This window comes from Pseudophryne corroboree, chromosome 2, assembly GCF_028390025.1.
Source record: "Pseudophryne corroboree isolate aPseCor3 chromosome 2, aPseCor3.hap2, whole genome shotgun sequence".
Lineage (NCBI taxonomy): Eukaryota > Metazoa > Chordata > Amphibia > Anura > Myobatrachidae > Pseudophryne > Pseudophryne corroboree.
Window position 1 is genome coordinate 512,209,061 of NC_086445.1, and position 22,667 is coordinate 512,231,727.

At 45.2% G+C, this 22,667-nt stretch overlaps 1 long non-coding RNA gene across 1 annotated transcript in view; it reads left to right on the forward strand.

Annotated features, from left to right (window-relative positions):
- LOC135032241 (uncharacterized) overlaps nucleotides 1–22,667 on the forward strand; it is a 331,444-nt gene that overhangs the window by 216,011 nt on the left and 92,766 nt on the right. The window lies entirely within an intron of this gene.

Consider the following 22,667-nt stretch of genomic DNA (forward strand, 5'->3'; position numbering starts at 1 on the left):
ATAAAATTAAATAAAATGAAACAGAAATGGAATAAAATGAAATTTAGATAACTAATTGTAAGATATAATCTAAACCATTTACTATAAATGGATTGTATTGTGTGTACATATACTGATGAACATGTAGACACATTTTTTTATATTTTGTCTATCTAGACTCAGCATTACATTGTAAGAATAGAGTGAGCAGCATTAGTAATGTACAACATGATGCTTAATCTCTAAAGATGTCAAATTATTTAGCTCATTATTACTGCCCTCACTTCATTGTCTGCATTCATGCCATGGGGTTTAAGTGTCTTAAGTGTATAAATCCATTTTAACTCCTCTTTATTGATTTGTTTTGTGAAATCGCCTCCTCTCCAATTGGGTGATACTAATTTGATGCCCAAAATCTTCATGCCTATAGGGTTACTCTCATGTGTCTCTCTGAAATGATTGGATAGACTGTGTGTCTCCAATCCCTTTTTCACATTCCTCATATGTTCAGATATTCTTGTTTTCAAGGGTCTTATAGTTCTCCCCATGTACTGCAGGTGGCATGGGCACTCTATGAGGTAAATTACCCCTTTACTTTGGCAAGATATTTTATTTATGTATTATTTATTAACAGTTTCTTATATAGCGCAGCAAATTCCGTTGCGCTTTACAATTTGAAATAACAATAACAAAATGGGTGATAACAAACAGTCATAGAGGTAGGAAGGCCCTGCTCGCAAGCTTACAATCTATAGGTGACATAGAGTGGGAGCCCCAGGGACCTCTCTCCTGATTGTGTACACCAATCGCAATGTGTGCATGCTCCAGAGAATGCCAGGGCACAATTTACAGTTAAACAATAAAGGCAGAGTGCGCTGCCCTGTCTAAAAGTGCATGCTAGTAGCTCATATTTATTCTTCCCTTACCCTATTCAGTAAGGATAGCAAATTCTACTTTTTAGCAGAATTTGCAATCCTTAGTCTTGCATGCTGGGGGTCGCCCATCGCAGGGCAAGGCCGCCCAGCATGCTAACCGCCACCAAAACCCCCAAACGTAACCACTTACTAATTGTGATTGCGCCACAATTAGTGCGGGGTTGCAGAAAGTAGGGACACCTCCTGCCAGCGTAGCCTGGCTGCGACGGCAGAAGGTCCGCCACCATCTTTTTGATCAAAGCTCAATCACACCAATACCACGCCCCTGATTGGATGCTGCTGCCCCCGCAACACTTCGTCTTGGAAACAGAGTGTTGCCGCCCCCCTCCCGCCCCGAGAACGCCTCTGCCTGATTGACAGGCAGAGGCGTTCGCATTTACTGCAGGTCAACTGCATAAAACATACTAACATGTTTCTAGGCTGTAGCCATTTGACACATTATCTCCTCAATGCCAAAATCCTTACCAATCCCATGGTCAGTGGTAACACCACCCACTGGTCACCCTCCTTGCAGCCTTAATGAAAACCTTTTGAAAGTTCCACCTTTTAAGGGTTCTCTTTCAGTTTCCATTCATGAATATTGTGAACTTAATGTAAATGCTGATGTACCTGTTCCCGCTGTGTGTGAAGCTCACAAGGCAGTTTTTAGGGGTGCCTATTATTAAATATGCGTCATATAGCAAAAAACATCAGGCCCAGACCAAATCATTTTAATGTCTGTTCAACTTATCTTATTGTCCCAGTTTTATACTACTCCAGTTTTAAGTAAAGAGTCTATGAGTGAAGGAAAGTCTGTTTCAGGAGTAATATATGGAGATGTTGTCCTTGATGAGATCCTTTGAAAATGGTAACGTTCTAGAGTGAGCGGAGTACCCCTGATGGAAATGCGTGGGGAGAACTCAAAGGGATCGGTATTCTGATCGCTCTGGACTGGCTGCCCTCTACCTCCGACAGCGCTGCTGGAAAATGCCTGTTAATACAGACGCCGTCCGTCAGTCCTATCAGAGGGAAGCGTGCCTGTCTCTGTGGGGAAAGTGGCAGCAGCTTCAAGACCCGAACGGGACTGTCAGCCGTGTACTCTCCCCTGAACAGAGCTGTTACCTGTATCTCCTGAGGTTGCTTCCCAACGTACGTCTCCACTCAATAGCGCTGCTCGTCCTGCTGCTCCTGGTCTCTGGTCTACTTCCTGGTTACGATGCTTGCGGTCACGTGACCCCGGTTTCTGCCTGTTTCTCTGTATGCCCCCGGGGGCACTGCACATCAAGACTGCTGAGTTGTATTTGTCTATCTAAATATATGTAAGTTGTAACCATTTGTATCTACGAATATTATATATATAATATATATAAATGCACAAAATGAGAAAAAAGAGAAAAGTTTATTGGGTACAATATATCAAAAATTCTAAGTATTAAACGAAAATAAGATTAGGGAATTGGAAAAAAGGGGGGGGGGGTGATTTGGTTATAAGCCACAAAATTTCTATTTTTTCTTATTTATTTATTTTTATCATTTTTATTCTATTTCATGTATACATCTTCTTTCCATATCATCTCTATATATTAATTTGGATAATCCTTATTAATATCACTAATATTTTTACTACCATTCTCCATTTCTAATTTTAATTTCTATCTTTACATATTTCACAAGTATTGCATTCAGAGTTCCACACTCATTTTTATCTTTTTATTTATCCTATTTTCATATTTGTACTATAGAATTTCTTTTTTCATATATCTGTGTCAGTATTGTTGTTTCTGGAAGATACCCCAAATACACTCCCCCTTTTTGGTGATTTAATGAACTTTGGGCATAAATAGTCCAAATCAAACGCGCGGCTCTCCTGTGTCCCTCCTGCATCTCCGGCGGCAGCGGCATGTGTTAAAGGAAGTGCCGGTTCGTGCACTTCCTTTACCACTCAGACGCCACTGCCGCCGGAGATGCAGGAGGGACACAGGAGAGCCGCGCACTGCGCTCTCTGTGTCCCTCCTTCAGAAGACAGCGCGGGAGCGACGGAGGGTAAGTATCTAGCACTGTGGGGCATATCTGGCACACCTGGCATTGTGGGGCATATCTGGCACTAAAGGTGACTCGAGTATAAGCCGAGGTGGCTTTTTCAGCACAAAAAAAGTGCTGAAAAAGTTGGCTTACACTAGAGTATATACGGTAATTATGCAAACCCGCTTGCCCTACCCCTCTTACCCTAGCCCTCCATACTGTACCTGCAGCCACCTATATGGGTATTTTGGACATCAGGAAAGACAGGGTCACAAGGGCAAATTTAGTACTCAACAACCTAGAACATACGACTACCACACATGAGAGTGTAAATAAATTTTGTGAATTTTTTCTAAAGCTGGAATGGTTAGAGACAAGAGAATCAAAGGTATGGTGGGACAGTAAGACACTTGATTGGTACTTGCAGAAAAAATTAATACCAAAGGGCCTCAGAATTAAGAAAACACCAACCCAGAATCAAGAGAACTCCATCTTTATGGAGAAATGGAATAGTATCCTACATAATTGTTCAACACAACTTATGCAATTGATTTTGAGTACACATGAGACAGAACTGATTAATTTAGAAACAGAGATAGAATCCCTACAGGAAGCATTAGAGGTCCATAAACATGATAAAGAATTTCAGGAATTAGAAACAATTTCCAAGAATAGACTGAAAAAGGTAGAAGAAGAAATCATATCCACAAAGAAATCAAAGATTCTCAGGGATAAAATAGGAAAAACCAAAACAACCAAGAAGCGTACTGATAAATGTAAACCCAACACTGCACTATTAAAAACACCACGAGCAGTCAAGGTACGGAAAGCATTCAGATCTCCAAGTAAGACAACAATCTACAAAACACTGAATTTGACCTATACACACAAAACGATAAAAAAAAACTAGCGCTGTGATTGTTTTAATAGTTTACTTCTTGACAAAGGGGAAAGAAATCCTTGAAACGCGTTGAAGTTAAATGCCGTGACGATCATCCTCTGACTGTGGGACGTTCTGTTGCTGTATCCATGTTCTTGATGCTTTTATGAATAAATCTGTGAGGTTTTTAAGTACACCAATTTCCTACCTTCTGTCTACACTGTGCTGGGGACTAAAAGAAACCTTTCAGTGCACGCGAGACTGAAAGTCAATGTAAGTGTGATTCCTACAGCGTTTTTGTCTTTGACACAAACTACAGTCACTGTCTATGGGTGTAAAAGATACCTTTATAGGAACGCGGGATTGAATTTAAATGTAAGTGTCTTTTCAATAACGTGGGACCGTTTGAAGACATAACTGGATGAAGCTACATGTTTTCTGGATTCTCCAGTTATGAATGTTTTAAACCAAATTATTAAAACAATCACAGCGCTAGTTTTTTATCATTTTGTGTGTATAGATTTATGTTTTTGGAATTTTAGAGGGTTATTCCATAGATCAAAAACCAGCAGCTTTTTGCAGCGCAGGGCTACAGACACTCTATTCCCTGTACTGAATTTGACCTATCAGCAATACATGACCAAACTACATCAGAAAACATATAGAACCAAGAATAAGGCTGGTGTCACAGAGGACAGAAAGATAAGCTTAGACAGGTCTGACCCTGAAACCACCATAGACAGTGATTTCTCGACATATAGCATTGAAGATTGTGACAATTACGAAAATCTTGCAAGAACCTCTCTAGAAAAGGGATTTCAAATATTGGCAAATCTAGAAGAACTCAGTTCAACTAAGAACACAGACATACAGGTCACAGATCAGAAGAGAACAGGAACATGTGCAGATTCTCTTCTTTTTTTAGGGAAGATTGCAGGTCACCTGTCCTGCGAACAAAATCAAGTTACACCAAACAAACGCAAGTTGGAAGATCTAGACGAGGATGTAGAGGTGGAGGTAATAGGAAGAAACAAGAGGATCAACAACAAAAGATAGAAACCAAAGGTATTTTCAATCTAAGTACAGTCACACTGAAAGATGAACATATAACACTTCTAAACAAGGGTCTAAAATTCGCACCTACAAAACAATTGAATAAATTTGAGACATTTCTAGATCTACAAAGGTTCACGAGAAAACTAACACTTGCCAAATATTACAGTAGAGGTCCAATTACAACTACAGAACCTAGAAATCCAGATAAGACATATAAACATTCAGATTGAAGCCAAAATCTAGCTTTTACCCACAGCATATGAGAGGTAATCTCATAAGTACATTTGAGCAATTGGTAACTCGTGATTTAGATAAGTTGAAAACAAAACCAAGGTCAGCGAATCTAACAGGAACTGAAAAAAAGACACTCCAAGATCTAATCAACAACAAAGACTTAATAGTAAAACCGACAAGGGGGGGGGGGGGGGGGATAGTCCTGTTAGATAGGAATGACTACACAGCAGAATCACTCAGAATTCTTAGCGATAAGAATACATATGAAACATTAACACAAGATCCGACATGTAGATTCAAAAATAGCCTGAGTAATTTACTCAAGGTAGGGTGGGAAACAGGCATACTCACGAAGAAAGAACATGAATTTCTGAACATCACTGATCCCGTCCTCCCTGTATTCTACTACTTACCAAAAGTACATAAAGACAAATGTAACCCTCCAGGACGTCCAATAATATCGGGGATAGGTTCACTAAATTTGTCACAATATATAGATTCATATCTACAACCATATGTACAAACACAAATGTCCTACATCAGAGATACGACAGACATAATCAAGACATTAGGTGAAGTCACCTGGTCAGAGAAATATTGGATCTGCACAAGTGACGTCACCTCCCTATATACAGTAATAGATCAAAAACAGGGCATAGAGGCAGTGGGTCACTTTTTGTCATCAGATCCAACTATGAAAACAAAACAATCACAGTTCATTCTAGATTGTATCCAGCACATCCTGCAACACAATTATTTCATGTTTGAAGGCACATACTACAGACAGACTACAGGGACAGTGATGGGGACTAGGTTTGCTCCAAGTTACGCCAACTTGTTTATGAGTAAGTGGGAGGATGACAACATCTGGAGTGGGCGTGACTTTGGGGCAAACCTGGTCCTCTGGAAAAGGTACATAGATGATGTCATCTTCATCTGGCAGTGAACAGAAGAGAGCTTACAAGAATTTTTGACTTACATCAACTCGAATGAAAATAATTTCGTTTTCACTACAGATTACAGTCATTCGACAGTGAATTTTTTAGACATAACCATTTTTATAGAAAACAAGACCATGCACACCAAAACTTTTCAGAAAAGCGTAGATGTGAACAGTTATATCTTGCACACAAGTGGACATCATCCAAATTGGTTGCGGAATATCCCATTAGGACAATTTAAGAGAGTCAGGAGGAACTGTACTAAGATAGAAGATTTCCAAATGCAAGCGACAGAAATGAAAAAAACAATTCATGGAGAAAGGATACGAAGAAGAAACTTTAGAGCGAGATCTGCAGATAGCCAGAGATTTAGAAAGAGACACTCTTCTTACATACAAAAAACAAAGAAGACTCCAGTGACAAATTTAAGACAGTTTTTCTGACACAATACAGCACAAACAATAGGCAACTAGAGAAAATACTGTACAAACACTGGCACATCCTAATTTAGAAGATGAGACATTGGCAAATACACTTCCACCAAAACCAAAAGTAGTCCATAGAAGAGCCCCAGATCTAAAATCCAGACTATCACATAGCCATCTCAAAAAGACAGATCCTATACAAAGGACACTAACAGGGCAAAAACTTAGTAAAGGTTTTTTTCATTGTGGAACATGTGCATATTGCAAGACACATACTAATAGCACCAAGAAAACAACAAGTTTCTGTTCAAGACAAACTGGTGAGACTTTTGATATACAAGAACACATATCTTGCCAAAGTAAAGGGGTAATTTACCTCATAGAGTGCCCATGCCACCTGCAGTACATATGAGGAATGTGAAAAAGGGATTGGAGACACACAGTCTATCCAATCATTTCAGAGAGACACATGAGAGTAACCCTATAGGCATGAAGATTTTGGGCATCAAATTAGTATCACCCAATTGGAGAGGAGGCGATTTCACAAAACAAATCAATAAAGAGGAGTTAAAATGGATTTATACACTTAAGACACTTAAACCGCATGGCATGAATGCAGACAATGAGGTGAGGGCAGTAATAATGAGCTAAATAATTTGACATCTTTAGAGATTAAGCATCATGTACATTACTAATGCTGCTCACTCTTTTCTTACAATGTAATGCTGTCTAGACAAAATATAAAAAAAATTGTCTACATGTTCATCAATATATGTACACACAATACAATCCATTTATAGTAAATGGTTTAGATTATATCTTACAATTAGTTATCTAAATTTCATTTTATTCCATTTCTGTTTCATTTTATTTAATTTAATTTAATTTTTATTTATTTTTATATTTTATATTTTTTCTTATTTATTTATTTTTAAAATTTTATTCTATTTCATGTATACATCTTCTTTCCATATCATCTCTATATATTAATTTGGATAATCCTTATTAATATCACTAATATTTTTACTACCATTCTCCATTTCTAATTTTAATTTCTATCTTTACATATTTCATAAGTATTGCATTCAGAGTTCCACACTCATTTTTATCTTTTTATTTATCCTATTTTCATATTTGTACTATAGGATTTCTTTTTTCATATACCGTATATACTCGAGTATAAGCCGACTTTTTCAGCACTTTTTTTTGTGCTGAAAAAGCCACCTCGGCTTATACTCGAGTCAGTGACAGGCAGAGGCAGAGCAGTGTGAAGGAGGGACACGGAGCGCACAGCGCGCGGCTCTCCTGTGTCCCTCCTGCATCTCCGGCGGCAGCAGCGGCGGTTCTATTACAGGAAGTACCCGTTCGTGACCTCTGATCACGAACCGGCACTTCCTTTAATAGACCCGCCGCGGCCGCCGAAGATGCAGGAGGGACACAGGAGAGGCGCGTGCTGTGCGCTTCGTGTCCCTCCAGAAGACAGCGCGGGATCGACGGAGGGGTAAGTAACAACACTGTGGGGCATACCTGGCACTTGGGGAGGGAACGTATCTGGCTTCATGAGGGGGCGTATCTGGCAGCACTGTGGGGGCATATCTGGCAGCACTGTGGGGGCATATCTGGCAGCACTGTGGGGGCATATCTGGCAGCACTGTGGGGGCATAACTGGCAGCACTGTGGGGGCATATCTGGCAGCACTGTGGGGGCATATCTGGCAGCACTGTGGGGGCATATCTGGCAGCACTGTGGGGGCATAACTGGCAGCACTGTGGGGGCATATCTGGCAGCACTGTGGGGGCATATCTGGCAGCACTGTGGGGGCATAACTGGCAGCACTGTGGGGGCATAACTGGCAGCACTGTGGGGGCATATCTGGCAGCACTGTGGGGGCATATCTGGCAGCACTGTGGGGGCATAACTGGCAGCACTGTGGGGGCATATCTGGCAGCACTGTGGGGGCATATCTGGCAGCACTGTGGGGGCATATCTGGCAGCACTGTGGGGGCATATCTGGCAGCACTGTGGGGGCATATCTGGCACTATGAGGGCATATCTGGCACTGAGGGCTGTGTACGGCTAGAGCTGCATTTCCCACCCTAGGCTTATACTCGAGTCAATAAGTTTTCCCAGGTTTTTGTGGTAGAATTAGGTGCCTCGGCTTATATTCGGGTCGACTTATACTCGAGTATATACGGTATCTGTGTCAGTATTGTTGTTTCCAGAAGATACCCCAAATACACTCCCCCTTTTTGGTGATGTAATGAACTTTGGGCATAAATAGCCCAAATCAAACATGGCCTCCAAGGACTCCCTGACGAAGACCCACACGGGTCGATACGCGTAGGAGCGCTACATACCATAACATCATACGTTTATTAATGCTGTACAATAACTCAGAAACTTTGGATAGACAATACAACTCAGCAGTCTTGATGTGCAGTGCCCCCGGGGGCATACAGAGAAACAGGCAGAGACCGGGGTCACGTGACCGCAAGCATCGTAACCAGGAAGTAGACCAGAGACCAGGAGCAGCAGGACGAGCAGCGCTATTGAGTGGAGACAGGCACGCTTCCCTCTGATAGGGCTGACGGACGGCGTCTGTATTAACAGGCATTTTCCAGCAGCGCTGTCGGAGGTAGAGGGCAGCCAGTCCAGAGCTATCAGAATACCGATCCCTTTGAGTTCTCCCCACGCATTTCCATCAGGGGTACTCCGCTCACTCTAGAACGTTACCATTTTCAAAGGATCTCATCAAGGACAACATCTCCATATATTACTCCTGAAACAGACTTTCCTTCACTCATAGACTCTTTACTTAAAACTGGAGTAGTATAAAACTGGGACTGCACTATTAAGTGAATTGTACAGCCAGAGACATTGTGGACATTCATAGTGCAGAGAGGAGGTAGGACGCCACGCTCCCTTTCAGCACAAATATCAGAATCATAGCATTTGTGGCTTATAACCAAATCACACCCCCCCCCCCTTTTTTTCCAATTCCCTAATCTTATTTTCGTTTAATACTTAGAATTTTTGATATATTGTACCCAATAAACTTTTCTCTTTTTTCTCATTTTGTGCATTTATATATATTATATATATAATATTCGTAGATACAAATGGTTACAACTTACATATATTTAGTCCATTTGTAAAGACAGGTCAATACACCATATATCGTGAATTATTATATCTTCAGGCGCAATTACAACTAACCCCTTTTCTGTTAACTATTACTTGTGAGGCTGTGGGTTTAGCCTCATTTTGCAATTTTGCCACATATACCCATAACAGTAGAGCGCAGGGTACAAGAGCAATTTGTCAATTCTATGTAAAGCTTATAAAAAAATATAAGGGAATGACAGACAACTCTTACAAGTGCCTTACTTAAACTGAACATGGATTAAATAAGCTCAATGGTAAGGACTGCAGAGGAAGGGAAATAATACAAAGCATACATTGATTTTAAGAAGTTGCCAATAAACCCACATTTTCACAATGTATGGAACATAAAAATCCAGGACAATGTGTCAAAGGCCTTCTCTGCATCCTAACATCACAGAAGGGGTATTTCATTTATATATATTGGAAATAAGGGTAATTTAACACCTAGTGTTATCGAAAGATTGCCGAGTAGGGCCGAACCCAACCTGATGAGGGACAATAAGATAAGTTGTACAGACATTCAAATGATTTGCAATGACTTTAATAAAGAGCATTTCATCCATATTTAATAAATAAATAGGCCTGTAACTAGTACATCTAGTAGGATCTTTGTGTGCCTTGGGAATAACAATTATATGGGAATGAGTGGTGTCCAGTTGAAAGTTACTATGTAAGAATGAAATATCTGTGTCAGTCCCGGGACTAGCATCCTTGCAAAAGTTTTATAATTTGCCATATCAAAGCCGTCAGGATCAGGGGCTCTTGAAGGTTTTGTGATTTAAGGGATACTGACACTCAAAGAATATCACAACTGAGTGTTAGTACATGGGTGCATTGCATGAAGGGTCAATTACAATCGTCCAAAAAATACTGAATCACTGGGACATCAGAGGTCAGAGGTTTTAGTAATAAAGTGAGTATATGTGACATCCTCCTTGTTATCCAGAATGGGTTGGGTACGGGATGCTGGTGCTTGGTATGCCAGCGGTCGGAAGACCGACAGCAGCATCCCGACACCTGCTAGGTAATTATGCAAACCCGCTTGCCCTACCCCCCTTACCCTAGCCCTCCATACTGTACCTGCAGCCTAACCCTCCCCCACAGCCTAATCATACACCCATAGTGCCGTACTGTAATCCACCTTTTTAGTGCCTAACCCGAACAACCCCCTCCCCCGCAGCCTAACCTTAACCCTGCCCCCCCACACCCCTCTGTAGCTTAGCCCTAATGTCCCCTATACTGCCTATGGACCCCCCCTCCCAACCCAGCGACCTAACCCTATCCAGCATCGGCATATTTACGTCCAGTATGCCAACAGACGGGATTCCGGCATCGGCATTGTGAGTGGTGTCGGAGTTCCGGTGCGGGTCTTCTGACCAGTGTTGGGATTCCAGAATCGATATTCTGACTGGCTGCCATCCCAAACGCCGGTATGTGAAATGCATCCCTCCTGAATATCCCTGATGGTCTGTGATGCAACTAGTGATCCAAAAGCAAATCTGCTTAATTTTAAAGCGAAAGCTCTTTTCAGTTGTTTGCCTCCTAGTTTTGTGATTTGCTGTAAGAGTCCAGGAGATTGTTGCCAATTGTAAGAGCTTTCCAAAGTTTGATGTTGTGCAGTTAGTGGGGGTAAGGTCTGGGCCTGATGTTTTTTGCTATATGGCGCATATTTAATAATAGGCACCCCTAAAAACTGCCTTGTGAGCTTCACACACAGCGGGAACAGGTACATCAGCATTTACATTAAGTTCACAATATTCATGAATGGAAACTGAAAGAGAACCCTTAAAAGGTGGAACTTTCAAAAGGTTTTCATTAAGGCTGCAAGAAGGGTGACCAGTGGGTGGTGTTACCACTGACCATGGGATTGGTAAGGATTTTGGCATTGAGGAGATAATGTGTGAAATGGCTACAGCCTAGAAACATGTTAGTATGTTTTATGCAGTTGACCTGCAGTAAATGCGAACGCCTCTGCCTGTCGATCAGGCAGAGGCGTTCTCGGGGCGGGAGGGGGGCGGCAACACTCTGTTTCCAAGACGAAGTGTTGCGGGGGCAGCAGCATCCAATCAGGGGCGTGGTATTGGCGTGATTGAGCTCCGATCAAAAAGATGGCGGCGGACCTTCTGCCGTCGCAGCCAGGCTACGCTGGCAGGATATGTGTCCCTACTTTCTGCAACCCCGCACTAATTGTGGCGCAATCACAATTAGTAAGTGGTTACGTTGGGGGCTTTGGTGGCGGTTAGCATGCTGGGCGGCCTTGCCCCGCGATGGGCAACCCCCAGCATGCGAGACTAAGGATTGCAAATTCTGCTAAAAAGTAGAATTTGCAATCCTTACTGAATAGGGTAAGGGAAGAATAAATATGAGCTACTAGCATGCACTTTTAGACAGGGCAGCGCACTCTGCCTTTATTGTTTAACTGTAAATTGTGCCCAGGCATTCTCTGGAGCATGCACACATTGCGATTGGTGTACACAATCAGGAGAGAGGTCCCTGGGGCTCCCACTCTATGTCACTTGCGGCCCCATACAAGCTAGAACTGTGGTATTCATGTGACCGGCGGTTGGGAGACCGACGGTCACATGACCTCCACCGACATCTTGCCCCCTCACTATCCGATGGTAGGCATGCCGAACAACAGGGACTATTTCCACTCGTGGGTGTCCACAACACCAATAGAGTGGGAATAGAACCCTTGGCAACCGCAGGTCGTCACCGAGCCCGCAAGGGGCTTGCTGCACTCGCCCCTCCCTGCCAGGATCCCGGCATCAGTATGCTGCCAGTCTCCTGACCGCCGGTCAGCCATACTACACCACTAGAAACATCCCAAAGCACAACCTCCTCCTCCCTCCACAGCACACGAGGCATGCAAAGGAAAAGGCAGCCCAAAGCTTGCTGAGCGTAGGGAAAGACAGTGGTTTAGCTTTGGAGTGCTAAGGAACACGTGGCGTTGCAACCTATCCAGGATTACCCTGGACTGTCCGGAAACCGGGATATATATCTGGTTTGTAGGTAATCCCAGATTGGCTGCATTTGGAAATCTGCATCACAATGTCCCTGCATGCAGGCCTGCCTCCACTGCTTCAATCAGAAGTGCACAGTGAGTGCCAGCAGACCCTCCAACATGACCCGCCCCACTAGGTACAAAATGCTCTGTTCCTGGACTTCCCTCTTAATTTATGATTTCCATCACCTGTGTTGAACTAGTTAAATGATAAGAAAGCTGATTCTTCACAGGTGATGGCAATAATAAATTAAGAGGGAAGTCCAGAAACAGAGCATTTTGTACCTAGTGGGGCGGGTCATGTTGGAGGGTATGTGCCAGCAGGGTGCAGAAGATACAGGCTGATAAAGGTTAGCTGAGCATGCAGAGCGTATGTTGGGACTAATTCAGGCCTGATCGCTGTGCTGCAAATTACACTGTCCTGCGATCAGATAGTCGCCGCTCAGGGAGAGTGAAAATTTGCCCGGTGCAAGTGTGCGATTGCATGTGTACGCTGGTCGAAAATTCCCCTCAATCAGTGGACAGCTGCAAAACCGTTCCCATCACACTCGCAAACTAATGTTTTTCCCATTTTGTGCAGTGCAGTTACTCCTCCAGTGCAAAGAAATCAGGCTGATCGGGGCCGGAGCGGACGTCACACACCCTCCCTGAAAACGCTTGGGAATGCCTGAGTTTTTTCTGACACTCCCTGAAAACAGCCAGTTACCTCCCACAAACGTCCTCTTCATTTCAATCACCTTGCGAACTCTTATGCGATCAAAATTTTCGCACCATCCTATCGCTGTTTGGGGATGTGCCTGCGTATTGTGGTGCATATGCATGCGCAGTAGTTCGATAATCACCCTCTGTGCGAAAGCGCACAGCAGTGATCAGGTCTGAATCGGACCCGTTGTTGGAATGAAATGCAACTATGGGGGAAATTCAATTAGCCTCTATCATTTAATGGGGGGGAGGGGTAGTCTCAAGCTTTTCCACATGCTATTCAATTACAGACTTTTTTTCTCATCCATTAAATTATTTATTTTCTGGTATACTATTAACACATAGAACCCCGGGATAAGTTCCCTAGGAGTTAACACTGTCGTGGCTCGCGAAAGCAGGCTACTTAACGTGGGTTTTTTCGAGCCTGCTCAGACTCATAAAAAAGATCCCCGTTACATGCAGCCAATGGGCTGGCTTCAGGGACAATTAAATAGCCCCAGTTGATCAATCAGCCCGTGGTAAAGTTATCAGGGAAAATTTAATGTTTCCCTATATCTAGAGATCTTACAACTGGAAAAACTGAGCCTCCAGGAAAAGCTTTCAGTACTGTAGTACAGTAAGTCAGCCTTGCCATCTTATCCTGGCACATACAAATTATTAGCACACAGACATCATTTTCCATTTTACATGTTTTTTCAGCGCAGAGGAGGTGATTTGAGGCAGATTTATCTATGATAACATTTCTGGATTATTAGACTGAGAGAACGTGCAGAGGATATATTCCTGTTGGTCATGGTCACAGACCTAGCACATTTGTGTGTGTTTTGCTGGGATCAGCTTTATTTTATTACAATTTAAGGGACATAGGGGCTGATTCAGGGATGGACAATATAGCTACAGCTGCTGTATCTTTGTACGTGGCGGCTGTTTTAAAATATGGAAAATATAAACATACATGCAGAGATGTATGTACTGTATGTGCTAGCTGCAGGTCCCCGGGGATAGGCAGCACCGTGTCTATCACGGCCGTCGCTGCACACGGGATGCAGCATTCGGCTTCACTGTCCTTCAAAGCCCACCCACAGACACCTGTAAAATCTAGCCAATGGGAGTCTGGGGGCAGGCTTAGAATGAGAGTGATGTCTAATGCCAAGTCTCGGATGTGCACGGTGGCTGTTAAAGACAGCGGTGTCCCAGAATAAAACAAGCCAGCACATATATAACATAAATCTTAACATGTATGTTTATATGTGCTAAACGCCCCCCCCCCCCTGCACTATGTAGTCGGTACTGCGGCCCAGGGGCTGCAGCCGCCACTGGTCTTAAGTAAGAAGTAGCCCACTGCCAGCTTCTGTGATTTTTTTGTACTGCTCTTGCTCCTGCATACACACCTATACAATTATCGGCCCGATCAGCCGATATCAGGTGATTGGTCCAATAATTGTATAGGTGTGTACATAGCTTTACTCCTCCACACTGCTGAATAGTATTGCTGGATAAATGCAGTATTACAACCTACATCATATGCATTGTGGCCTTACAAGTTACTCTCTATTCAATCCCGCCAAGAGGAGTCAGACTCAGGTACTACATCCTGCATACTCAAAGACTCTGTGGAGCTGATTCTAATCAGATGCAGCTGCATATGTATCTGCATCTTGTGCCAATCGTCTGTGACTTTATGCAAATGCTGCTACAAAGTCCTTTCCTTGCATGCGTGCCAGGACTGGCATGCCCACTGCCAGTGTCCATAGACGCTGAAATACCAATTGGTACATCTTTTGATGCACCATTGGTTGCCCCATCGAAACTTGCACCATCCCTATGGCAGGTGCAAATAAGCGACACACCATAGCATGCCGATAAAAAGGACCACCTCTGCATGTCCACTAAGACACCTACCTGTCACCACCGAGGAACTGCCAATACATTTTCAAAACATTTCTGAGACCGTGTGTCTCCCGTACGCCTCAATCCCAACTCCGACTCTGCGTGCACACTATCTGGACGCATGCTTAGTGTGACAAGTGCATGCGCAGAAAAAAAGAACTAGGAAAGATACTAACATATGCATCTTAAACTGCAGCCAATATCATGGGGACGGGGCGCCAAGCCTGCTGGATGCTCATGCTCCCCTGGAGCAAATCTCTGCATCACCTATGAAGCTATTTCTACTCTGAATTTGGGAACCAGGGTTGCCATAGGTCAGGTTCTTGTGACAAACAGGGCCAGATTAACAATGGGGCATATGGAGCTCCAGGCTTCCACATACAAATAGTCCCATCATCATAACAGAATTGAAATTGCATTTCTATTTTCCACACAAAATGATGCAGTGTTTGTACTTTTACATATTTAGGGATACAATGTAGCTGAAAATGTATGGCGGCTACATGTCTACATGGCATTGGCCTCACATTCTCTGCGTCTCATAATAGGTCCTTGAACATTTTCAGCCCTGGCCATGAGGTCCTTAATCCATCCCTGGTCAAGAAGGGTGCAGATCACAAGAGGAGGTGCAAGCAAGGCCAGACTGTCCAACAGGGAAAATCCCAGGTGGGCCCCACTGCCTGAGGATCCCAACTCCTCTTCTGATGTCAGGTTTCAGACAGCGCACTTGAATTATACTGTATATTGTTACTCTATTACAGGATCAGTTACCTGGTAGTGCAGGAACATAACTGAGCAGACTCAGGGCCGCATTATAGGTGGGGCAGTCAGCCTGGGGCCCCCACACTGTGGCAAATATTGCCCCAGCCCTGCCGGCGCACTCAACCCCTACCTGGCCAGCTCCCGGCAGCAGGGCACTGCAGTGCTGCGATTCGCAGGTGGAAAGAGAGCAGGGCCTAATGCCATGAAATGCCCTGTGCTGAAGCCTAGCCTGACTGTAATAGGTAGTGTCTCTCCCCGTCCCTTCCTTCCTCCCTCTCCCTCTCTCTCTGGCACCCCTCTCTCTCTTTGTCTCACCCTCCTTCTCTCCCTGGCGCAAGCTCTCTCTCTCTGACACACTCTTGCTCTCTCCCTGATGCTCTCTTTCTCCCTCACTCTCTCCCGCTCACTCGCTCTCCCTCTGTCTGTCTGTCCCCTCTCTCTCTCCCTCTCTTGCCCCCCTCCGTCTGTCCCTCTCTATCTGCCTCCTTGTCTCTCCCTCTTTCTCTTTGACACTCTCTCACTCTTGCTCCCCCCTTTCACTCCCTGACACCCTCTGTCTCTCTCCCACTCACTCCACCTCCCTTTACCTCTCTCCCTGACAACTTGTTTCTCTCCTTCTCTAGCTCCCCTCTCTCTCCCCCAGTCTCTCTCCCTGACACTCTCACTCTCTCTCTCTAACGTCATTCCTCTCTCCATCACCCCTTCTCTCTATTGCTCCTCTCTCTCGCGCTCATTCCTCTCTCCATCACCCCTTCTCTCTCTATTGCTCCTCTCTCTCTCTCTCCATCACCCCTTCTCTCTCTATTGCTCCTCTCTCGCGCGCGCACTGACCGCCACCCCACCCCCCCTGACACCCTCTTTCTTTGTCTCTTTCTTGCTTCTCTCTCTCTCTCTCTCTCTCTCTCTCTCTCTCCCCGTTTCTCTTACGTCCTAGAGGATGCTGGGGTTCACATTAGTACCATGGGGTATAGACGGGTCCAGTAGGAGCCATGGGCACTTTAAGAGATCAATAGTGTGGGCTGGCTCCTCCCTCTATGCCCCTCCTACCAGTCTCAGTTTAGAAAATGTGCACGGAGGAGCCGGTCACAGCTAGGGGAGCTCTTAGGAGTTTTCTTAGTTTTTTTAATTTTAATTAGATCTTAGGTACAGGAAGGCTGCTGGCAACAGCCTTCCTGCTTCGTGGGACTTAGGGGGGGAGTAGGAACCAACGCTAGAAGTTAATGGTTCTCTATCTCCACTGACAGGACACTGAGCTCCTGAGGGTGATGATCGCAAGCCCACGAGGCGACCACTTACTCCTGCAGCACGGCCGCCACCCCCTAACAGAGCCATAAGTAAGAAGAGTGGTGAGTACAGCGCCGGCGTCCTGGTTAGCCGGTCACCGGCGGGTATGGCGGCACAAGGGTGACAGGCTGCGCTCCAAGAAGGTTTAGCAACACTTGGTGTAGGCGCTTGGAGGGGCATGCTGGGCCAGCGCAGTCACCCTAAACTGGTCACAGACGCTAACAGGGGCTAATCCCACCGTACGCATAGAGATCTCCGGCCAGTATAATCAAATTTGTGCGGGAAGCCACGCTATTGCGGGGGGCGGGGCTTCTCCACAGAGCGGATCCAGCACTCACCAGCACCATTTTCCTCCCTGCAGACACAGGAGAAACGCTGACAGGGAGCGCTGACCCTCCACATAACTACAGTTACTGCGGTACCAGGGTGTTATAGACAGGGGGGTGTGAAGTGTTTGTAATAATCAACCTATTAAGGTTGGTTTCTCAGCGCCAGGCTTTTATCATAATAACTGCTCCAAAGGGCGCTGTGTGGCTGGCTCCATGGACTCTGTGACTCTCTGAAGGTACTCTGGGGGGAAACTGTATCTGACATTTTCGTGTGTGTGTGTGTGTGTGTGTGTGTGTGTGTGTGTGTGTGTGTGTGTGTGTATATATCCCACATTACCATGTCTAAGGACTCTGTATCCTGTGCTGCAGAGTGTTTATCTTCTCCTGAGGAGTCTATCCCATGTACTCAGGACTGCAATATACTGTCTCAGCCTTCTGAATCCGAACCCCCATGGGTGGATTCTAAGGCGAATGGTATCCCAGATTTCTACAAGGATGTCACATACTGAGAAAGAAATGCAGTTTTTGAGGAAATCTGTGGAGGGGTTACAGTATTTGGCCCCCACTACTTAATCAAAAACCCCACCTACATACCAACAAAAGCGTACACTTGCCCAGATAATGCAAGCTGACACTGATACCGACTCTGATACAGGGGACGGTGATGGGGACATGCAGGGAGGGGATGCATCCCTTTCAAAAGGGGTGCAACTAATGATTGAAGCCATTAGGGATGTTTTACACATTTCTGAGAACATACCTGAACAGGTGGAGGAATCTTATTTTACAGAAAGTAAGAAATCCTCGCTTACCTTTCCGGCTTCCAAGGAGTTAAACTCTTTGTTTGAAAAATCCTGGGAAAATCCAGAGAAAAAATTCCAGATCCCAAAAAGGGTTCTTATTGCTTTCCCTTTTCCTGAAGAGAATAGAAAAAGATGGAAAACCCACCTATAGTTGACGCATCTGTATCTAGGTTGTCAAAAAAGGTGGTTTTACCTGTTCCTGGTTCAACCGCTTTAAAAGAACCGGCTGAACGCAAGATTGAGAATACACTCAAATCACTATACACCGCTAATGGCGTCGCTTTACGGCCCACTATTGCTTGTGCGTGGATTTCTAAAGCCATAGTAAAGTGGTCAGGCACATTGCTAGAAGACTTAGATACTATGGATAGAAGTGACATTGATTTGTTCTTACGTCACATACAGGATTCTGCAGGGTTCATGGTGGATGCCATGAAGGACCTTGGCATGCTAAATGCACAGGCTACTGCTATGGCGGTCTCGGCGCGCAGAGTACTCTGGCTATGCCAATGGACTGCGGATGCGGAATCCAAGAGAAGTGTGAAGAACCTACCCTTCACAGGTCAGGCTCTGTTTGGGGATGCATGGATCTCCACGGCAACTGCATGTAAGTCAACCATTCTTCCCTCAGCAGCACCACCGGCTTTGAAGTCTTTTCCTTCGCCTACACTGAAGTCCTTTCGGACCGCAAAATTTAAGAAATCCAAACCCCCTCCCACCTTCTTTAGAGGAGGTTGGGGAAAGTCCAAAAAGCCTGCGCCATCAGGTTCCCAGGAACAGAAGCCAGGTTCTGCTTCCTCAAAATCTTCATCATGACGGTGGGTAAAGGATATTGTGGCCCAGGGATACAGACTGGAGTTTCAACAACTCCCACCTCACAGATTCTTCAAATCAGGCTTACCAGTTTCGCTGACAGACAGCGCTATCCTACAGGAAGCAATTAAAAAATTGGTTCAAACAAATGTCATTGTTCCTGTTCCACTCCACCTACAACACAGGGGTTATTACTCAAACCTGTTTGTGGTACCGAAACCGGACGGTTCGGGAAGGTCGATATTAAACCTAAAGTCATTGAACCCCCTACTTGAGGGAATTCAAATTCAAGATGGAGTCTCTGAGAGCAGTGATCTCAGGTCTGGAGGAGGGGGAATTCCTGGTATCCCTGGATATCAAGGATGCATACCTTCACATTCCGATCTGGCCACCTCACCAGGCTTATCTCAGGTTTGCGCTGCTGGACTGTCACTATCAGTTCCAAGCACTGCCATTTGGCCTCTCCACAGCACCGAGGGTATTCACCAAGGTCATGGCGGAGATGATGCTACTCCTCCGTAATCAGGGTGTAAATATAATTCCATATTTGGACGATCTGCTGATAAAAGCGTCTTCCAAGGAGAAGTTGTTGCAGAGTATTGCTCTCTCAACTCGTCTACTCCAGGATCATGGGTGGATCCTGAATCTTCCAAAGTCACATTTGGAGCCGACAAGGAAACTGCCCTTCCTGGGAATGATACGCGATACGGAAGTACAGAGGGTGTTTCCACCGGTTGAGAAAGAGTTGGTGATCCAATCAATGGTCCAGGAACTCTTAAAACCGGCCAGGGTATCAGTACATCAGTGCATTCGTCTTATGGGGAAGATGGTTGCCTCCTACGAGGCTCTTCAGTACGGAAGGTTCCATGCGAGGTTCTTCCAACTGGATCTCCTGGACAAATGGTCGGGATCACACCTTCACATACACCAGCGGATGTGCCTGTTGCCAAAAGCCAGAATTTCGCTCCTCTGGTGGCTACAAACGTCTCACCTACTCGAAGGCCGCAGGTTCGGGATTCTGAATTGGATCCTCCTAACCACGGATGCAAGCCTCAGAGGTTGGAGAACAGTCACCCAAGGGGAAAACTTCCAAGGAAGGTGGTCAAGTCAGGAATCTCTCCTTCCAATAAATGTTCTGGAACTGAGGGCCATTTACAACGGCCTTCTACACGCAGCACATTTTCTGCAAAATCAAGCCATTCAGGTTCAGTCTACAACATCACAGCGGTGTCCTACATAAACAGACAGGGCGGAATGCAGAGCTGCGATGTCAGAGGTAAAAAGAATCCTCCTCTGGGCAGAAAAGCACGCGGTGGCGCTGTCAGCAATCTTCATTCCGGGAGTGGACAACTGGGAGTGGACTTCCTCAGCAGACACGATCTCCATCCAGGAGAATGGGGCCTCCATCCGGAGGTGTTCGCAGAGGTGACAAGCCGATGGGGGGTACCTCTGATAGACATGATGGCCTTTCGCCTCAACAAGAAGCTTCGGAGGTACTGTTCAAGGTTGAGAGACCCACACGCAGTGGCAGGTGGATGCACTAGTCACTCCGTGGACATTCCAATCAGTGTATGTGTTCCCTCCACTTCTGCTCATCCCAAAGGTTCTCAAGCTCATAAAAAGAACAAGAGTTCAGGCGATCCTCGTTGCTCCGGACTGGCCAAGACGGGCTTAGTACTCGGATCTTCTGGAATTACTGCTGGAAGATCCGAGGCCTCTTCGCGAGGACCTTCTCCAACAGGTTCCGTTCGCCTATCAAGACTTACCGCGGCTACTTTTGACGGCATGGAGGTTGAACGCCAGATCTTAGCTCGGAAAGGCATTCCGAAAAAAGGTAATTCCTAGCCTGATACAGGCTAGGAAGGGAGTAATGCCAAGCATTACTATCGAATTTGGAAAAAGTATATGTCTTGGTGTGAATCCAAGAAGTTTCCTGTGGTGGAGTTTCAACTTGGATGGTTTCTCCTCTTTCTGCAAGCAGGTGTGATTGTAGGCCTACGCTTGGGCTCCATAAAGGTCCAGATTTCGGCCTTGTCCATTTTCTTCCAGAAACAATTGGCAGCTCTTCTTGAGGTTCAGGCATTCTTGAAAGGGGTTCTGCATATTCATCCACCCTTTGTGCCTCCTACGGCACCTTTGGATCTTAATGTAATGCTGCAGTTCCTGCAATCGGATTGGTTCGAGGGTTTACAGGACGTGGACGTCAAGTTTCTTACGCGGAAGGCGGTCACTCTGTTGGCATTGGCGTCTGCTCGACGCGTGTCGGAATTGGGGGCGTTGTCTTGTAAGAGCCCCTATTTAATTTTCCATGAGGATAGAGCTGAGGTCAGAACGCGTCAGCAGTTTCTTCCAAAGGTTGTGTCAGCCTTTCATTTTAATCAACCTATTGTGGTGCCAGTGGCTACTGACTACTCAATTACCTCAAAGTCCTTGGATGTTGTGAGGGCTTTGAAAATCTATGTGAAGAGAACTTCTCGTCACAGGAAGTCGGACGCTCTGTTTGTCCTTTATGATCCCAACAAGGTTCGGTGTCCTGCTTCTAAGCAGACAATTTCTTGCTGGATCAGGTTCACTATCCAGCATGCTTATTTTACGGCAGGCTTGCCGTGTTCAAAATCTGTTAAGACCCACTCTACTCGTAAAGTGGGTTCTTCCTGGACGGCTGCCCGGGGTGTCTCGGCTCTTCAGCTTTGCCGAGCAGCTACTTGGTCTGGGTCGAACACGTTTGCTATGTTCTACAAGTTCGATACTTTGGCCTCTGAGGACCTAAAATTTGGTTAATCTGTTCTGCAGGAACCTCTGCACTCTCCCTCCCGTACTGGGAGCTTTGATACATCCCCATGGTACTAATGTGGACCCCTGCATCCTCTAGGACGTAAGAGAAAAAAGGATTTTAATTACCTACCGGTAAATCCTTTCTCGTAGTCCGTAGAGGATGCTGGGTGCCTGCCCAGTGCTTCATATTCCTGCATTGTTACTTGGTTCAGTTTATTAGTTCAGCCGTTGCTGAATCGTTCCAAGTTGGTTAGCTTGCCTTTCCTTTTGTTGTACGTGTGAGCTGGTGTGAATCTCTCCACTATCTGTGTATTTCCTTCTCTAGAAGTATGTCCGTCTCCACGGACACAGTTTCTAGACTGAGTCTGGTAGAAGGGGCATAGATGGAGAAGCCAGCCCACACTATTGATCTCTTAAAGTGCCCATGGCTCCTAATAGACCGGTCTGTACCTCATGGTACTAATGTGGACCCCAGCATCCTCTACGGACTCTCTCTTTCTCCCTGATACCTTCTTTGTCTCTCTCTCAAACCCCTCACTCTTTCTCCTGCTCCCATAATGTGCAAAGTAGTAACAGCGGTGGGGTGCAGAGTCAGTTTTATTGGTGGGGGACCCACACATTTGTTGTCCTGGGGCCCCCACTAGCCTTAATCTGGCCCTGAACAGACTATAGCCCAAATTTATCAAGCC